We start from the raw sequence: 6,007 nt of genomic DNA, 5'->3' as shown, positions 1-6,007 counted from the left end.
CGCTCATTAGTGTCACTGCGGCGGCGGGGGCAGGGCGGAGCCGCGGGGCGGGGGCTGCCACGGCCCGGCCGCCCGCAGCCCAATCAGCGCCGCCCCGGCCCCGCCGCCCCGGCCCCGGCCCCGGCCCCGGCCCCGGCCCGCCGCCTTACCAGGGGGCCCCCGCAGCGGCGGCCGGGCGAGTTGGTGTCGGAGGGAGGGGGGGGGTCCGTCCCGCCGTCCCGCCCCCCGGCCGAAAGAGCCCCGCGGCAGATGCGCCCCGCAATAAACGTTAATGAGACCCCCCCGCACACCCACCCGTGGACTTCGCATCTCCCCCCGCGGGGGGGGAGCGGGCTGGCCGGGAGCCCCGGCTCCCTCCGAAACGCGGAGGGAAGGGGGGGCCCTCCCGGAGCGCCGCGTTTCGCTCGGGAAAACCGTTCGAGCTTTAAAAAAAAAAAAAAAAAATGACGTTGTGCCCTTTCTTGCTGTTAGGGATTAGTAATTATTAGTATTATTCAGCTGTTGCGCTCGGAGGTTCATCGCGCTGTTATCCGAACGCTGGCTGCAGAGGGGTTTCGGCGCAGGACCCGTAGCCCCCGTTAAACCCAACCCATTAGGCGCTGAAGCTGCAATAAAAAGAGAATTAAACCGAACCTTGTACGAACATCGAGGCATCCAGCCGCAGCAACTTTAATAATAACCATATTCAGGTGCATAGAATAGTTACGGGGAAAATCCTTCCGTATCTGTCCAGCGAGTAAAACTGTTAAAGATTTGGAGCCGGATATCCTTTTCTTTGCATGCCCAGGGAAACGAAAAAGCTATTCAGATTTTTTGTTGCGTTTTCTTTTTTTTTTTTCTTTTGTTGGGACATAATTTTTTTTTCCTTTTTCATTTCTTTTTTCCGCAGAACTAAATGGGGTGACATGCTCCGTTGAGGGAAACAGAATAGAAATCCTCCTTCTGTAAAAAAATCATGGGGCAAATTTCACCGCTTCGGGGAACAGGATCACTGCGCTGTTTTGGGCAACAGAGAGAGAGAGAAATTCGCGATGTGGTTTGTCTGTGTTACAGCCTCGGAGGTCCTGTTCGGGCCGTCGAGTGGCACAGCTGAGATTTCTGATCGTAATCTAAAAAGGAAATAGCTGCCATTTAGGGAACGTAGCCGTTTCCACTATCGCATTTTACCTATCCCTAAAATGCAAATTTATCCCTAATTTCAATAGCTGCTTCGTCGGAGAGTCTGAGGAAGGGGCTGATTAATAAATATACCCTGGAGATAAATTATCCCTTCAAATAAGGTTATCAGCGTTAAAATTGTAGAAGTGCTTTCCGGACGTGAAAATATAGGTATGTGACAGAGAGATAATTGATTAAAGAAAAAAAAAAAGAAAAAGAAAAAAAACCAAAACCGAAACGGCCGCAGGAGCACTAACTCTCTCTCACATTGGAAGAGATGGCAATTTGTCTGAGAAAAATTCGTCACTACGAAAAAAATTCCCCCGCAGTGGCTGTCGCTCTGAATCGATAGGAGAGCGGAAAATGCCCACTGCCTGTCACCGGCGAAGAGTGCTGTGGAGTTAGTTTATCTTTACATTAAATCTGGGACATATTAACTGTTCCGTGGTCTAAAGTCTGTCTGCTCTGCCTATTCCCGCCGTGATTGAATCTGAAGGAAATCAGATGTGCGGGAGTGATCGAAACGTGCTAAGCTAGAGGATCTTGCGAGAGTGTAAACGCCGTCGCGGTGGGGATGAGATCGATAGGGAGAGGAAGGAAGGAAATGGATGTTATCTGTCCGAGGGCGACCCGGCAGCCTCCCCGCCCGCCCGCCCACCTCCGACGGCACCTTCCGCGGCCCCGCTCCGCTCTCCCGCCGCCGCCGCCGCCGGGCCACCCGCGCCCCCGCCACCGGTGCGACGGCCCCGGCGGGGCCCGCGGGAGCAGGTACCGACCCCCGCCGCAGCGGACCGGGGGGAGTGGGGGGGTGCGCGGAGGAGGAGGGTGCGCTCCGCGGCGGCGGGGCCCGGCGTGCGAGCGGCACGGGGCGGGGGGGGGGGGGAGCGGAGGGGGGGGTCCGGGGGCTTTAGGCCGAGGCTGCGCGGGCGGGGAGAGCGGGGTCGGCCCCGAGAGGCCGCCGGGACCTGCCGGGGGGGGGGGGGGGGCGAGCTGCCCCCCCCGCCTCCGCCGGGCTCTCCGCGGGGCAGCGCCGGCGGAGCGCGGCTTCGGCGCACAGGCGGGGAGGGAGCCGGAGCGGCGGGGGTGCCACGGGGGTGCCGGGGAAGCCTCTGGGCACGGACGGAGGTGGGGGGGGGGGGTCGGTCCTGCCCGGTTTTTCTTCCTTTCCCTCCCCCTAGAGCCAACGGCCGCGCTTTCCCGCGGAGGAGACCCTGACCCCTCGCTCCGCACCGCTCCGCGCCCCACCGCGGGGTGCGCGCAGCCTGCCCGTCCTATGGCGGATGGACAAATCGCCGGATGATTTTTTTTTTTTTCCGGGAGGGTGGGCGCTTGTTGTTGATTCCCCCCCCCCCCCCCCCAGATTTCTGTAGGTAGATATGTGGCATGTTGTTTTCATTTCTTGACTTTTTAAAATAACTGGGTGGATTTAAATTTATCGAACAACCTGTGATCCATATGTCTGTCCGATTAATTTTTTTATGGGATGATGAAAGAGAGAAGAATCTCTATATATAGTGATCTGCTAATGGAATAATATATATATTCAAAACACCTTTCTGGGGTTACTTTTATTTCCGGACTTTCAAATGCAGTCCGGGTTTTTAGGCAGTTGGGTGAGGCGCTACTTATTTGATGTAGGAGAATCGCATATTTAAACTTCCTGGGGGGTGAAATGTTTAAACTGTTTTCCACCAGAAAGATATTTTCCTGCGGTCCCTTCGAAAATCTCCAGTGACATTTAGGGGATGGTTATGGCCGTGTTTTCCCATTCACAGTGTGATTTCTTCAAATCTTTGCAAACATTAAAGCCGGGTGCTATCAGAGAGTAAAATATCCACGGCGTCCTTTTCTCTTCAAAGACACGATTTTCTGTGACTTCCCAGCAGGGGACCATAGGAGCCGTCACTAAGGAAAACATATTTAGATCATTATCCGCTTTTTCCCCCCAGTGAGCCTAATCGCTTCACCCTAAGGAGACGTGGCGTGTAAAACTGACAGCAGGTAGCTGCCGGGGGCTAGTCAGTCAAACGTTACCAACTGGAGAAAAATTAAAGACGCCGGTGAGGAAATCGCGTGTAAACCCTGTTTCCGTGTACCCCAAGCGCACCTTCGACCCCGTCTCTCTTCCTTGCTCTCCGCGGTTGCGGCTGTGCGGGAGGACTGGGGGGTGTTGGGGGCGAATTAGCAATTCCAGCTTTCTTGTAGCGGGGTGCCACGGCAAGCCACTCTCCCCGAGATACAGGTCACCTCCAAACCAGGCTTGGGAGAAGGTTTGAGCGTAGCTTTAAATTTAAAAGAGGCAGGAAAGCCCCCCTCAGCCCCCCTGGCCGCGGCGGGGTATTACAGCCTGCCCGTCCCGCTCTGCCGCGGTCCCTCCGGCCAGGCTGCTCTCTCCGCTTCCAAGCGGGCTGCAGCCCGGCGGAGGAGGTGGTGGCATCAGGGAGCCGGCAGGAACGGCCCTCCGGAGCGGCGGCGGGGCTCTCCTTCGGTTTCCGATGAGAGCGGTCCGCAGCCTGGCCCCGCTTGCGTGCCTCGCCTTCCGCGGGCGCGTAACGAGCGCGGCTCACAGCCAGGGCGGCACCGGCTCACCCCGCGCCGGGCCCAGTCCCGCGGAGTCCCGGCGACCCTGGGCTCGGCCCCCGGTACCCGTCCCGGGGCCCTGTCCCGGACACACCGCGGCCGGGCTGGGGCGGGAGGGAGCGGGACCGGCTTCCCCGACACCTGAGACTCCCCGGGCTCAAACTCGACTGGCGGCTCCCAAAACAAGGGGACGGCGAAGGCGACACGGCCCCAGCCGCCAGGACCAGGGTGCGTGCAGCATCCCGCTCGGTGCTCCTAGCTCAGTAGCCGAGGAATGGGAACCGGGCCGGGGAGGCGAGGGGAACCCCCGCGCCCTCACCGCTCACGGAGCCGTTTGTCGCCTGCGGTGACCCAGAGTTAACCTGGACCGCAGGGAGCCTCGCTGCGGCCGTCGCCGGTCGCCCCGAAGCCAAGCCCAACCTGCCAGGAGCGCGGCCACGGCGGCGCGACGGCGGCCCTCAAAGGGCCGCCGTGAGCGGAGTTAGAGGAGGGCTTATCGGTGCGGCCGGGCACGTTTTGTCCCCGCTTCAGCAGCGCGGCGCGCTGCGCCGGGGCGACCGCGCACCGAGGAAGCCAACGGGTCGGGGCCGGCCCGCCGTGCCCGCCGACGGGGCGCCCCGTCCGCCGGCAGGCGCGCGTCCCCTCCTGCGCGGTGGCGACCGGCCTTTCCCCGCGCATTCCACCGAGCCCCTCGGCCCGGCCGTCTTTACCGGCCGGTGCCCCCACAGCCTCAAGTCTCGTTTTAAAACTGCGGAAAAAAATATTCGCTCCCCTGCTGCGGAGTATAAATAAGATCAGCGTACGGAAATACATGCGCAGCCATCCGACCGGCTTTCCAGACGGGCGAAAATGCTGAGGAATTGCATTAAAGAATTGAAAACGCAGTTTAAAGGCACCCGTGTTAAAATTATAAATATTCTGGTGACTGCGTTTTATAGCTCTTAAATTACTACCTTAATTTGGAATTACGCAGCCACGAGTATGAGCAATTTTTAAGGAAATCTCCAGTCTTTAATACGACGCTCCCACTTACATTTATTGTTCGTTTCAGACAAACGATTTTTAAAAATTGCCTTTTCATTACTCCGGTCACAAAATAAACGTTTGCGAACGCTAAATGAGGGTTGAAGAAACCTCTGGCTTTACTTTTTTATTGCTTTCCTATAAATTTAACTCGTATTTTCACTATTGTCTCAGGAAAAAATATGAAAACATGTATGGAATTAAATTAAATTAAATTAGGTAGCCTTAAATCACTATAGTTTAGGGTAGAGTCACTAATTGGAAATATTTATGTTTGCGAGGCTGGGATTTCAGCAGTAAAAAGATACGGTGTATCCCCGTTTTATCATAACGTTGGTCTACGGGAACATTTATATCATACCATTGTAAGAAATGATGTGTAGTTAAACAACATTTTTTAAGCAAGGCTTGTGTCTTTTTATGGTAACCCTCGGTCTTTAGTCAAGGCTAGTTCTCATATTACATGAAATGTACTTTAAGAAGTACTACCTGCTCCAGCTGTCCAGGAAAAACTGAATTATGGAACTAGGAAACATATGGCAGTTGCATATTGCACGAGTAAGGTACATATGAAAGTTATAAATTTCTTTTTTAAGTAACCATTGTAAACGCATTTTTATAGGTTTCACAGTATGTATTACATCTGTAATTTTAATTTTTGCAATATACCTTTTTAAAGATACCTATGTTTTCTGTACTCCAGGGAAGGAAATGCAAAGAGACGTTTACGCGTAAAAAAAACTGCTGCGAGCGAAACAAACAAGCAAGGTAAATAAACGGGGAAGCGGAGCTTCCTCACAATGGAAAGGACACTATGCCATCTATTGGCAAAGCAGTTATTTACAAAGCCAAGGGTACCCAAGCGAGTATTTTCCATTCTTGGAATACTGCGCGGCAAAGTGTCGCAGTCATAGTTTTGGGATATTACAAACAAATGAAGAAAGACATTTCCATGGAGGTCCGGGGGAAAAAATAAAATAAAATAAAAAAAAAAGAAGAAAGCAGAGACAGTTAGTGAATTTATACCTCACAAATTAGGTCATTAACTCGCAGGGGGATTTTGCAGCTAATTGCAAACTCCCTTCTTGGAGCGCCCGAGTGGGAGAGGTTTAGCTTTTTCGATTGTTTTATTACTGAACCATGTCAAAGCAGGCTTCTATTTTTTTTCTTTCTTTTTTTTTTTTTTTTTTTTACATGCAAGGTTACTTAAGGACTTTATGGCCACAAAACAACCCAGTAGGCTGCC

At 54.1% G+C, this 6,007-nt stretch overlaps 1 long non-coding RNA gene across 1 annotated transcript; it reads right to left on the bottom strand.

Annotated features, from left to right (window-relative positions):
• Positions 1-637: 637 nt before the first annotated feature.
• LOC115338387 lies at positions 638-1,981 on the bottom strand. The gene is made up of 2 exons (XR_003922390.1): positions 1,817-1,981; positions 638-1,109 (listed from the first exon to the last, which is right to left on the bottom strand). It is a non-coding gene; the product is annotated as an uncharacterized LOC115338387 (long non-coding RNA).
• Positions 1,982-6,007: the final 4,026 nt, after the last annotated feature.

The sequence above is a fragment of the Aquila chrysaetos genome, chromosome 2, assembly GCF_900496995.4.
Source record: "Aquila chrysaetos chrysaetos chromosome 2, bAquChr1.4, whole genome shotgun sequence".
Taxonomy (NCBI): Eukaryota; Metazoa; Chordata; class Aves; order Accipitriformes; family Accipitridae; genus Aquila; species Aquila chrysaetos.
Note: the sequence above shows the minus strand (reverse complement) of the source record. Positions and strands in the feature narration are given on the sequence as shown.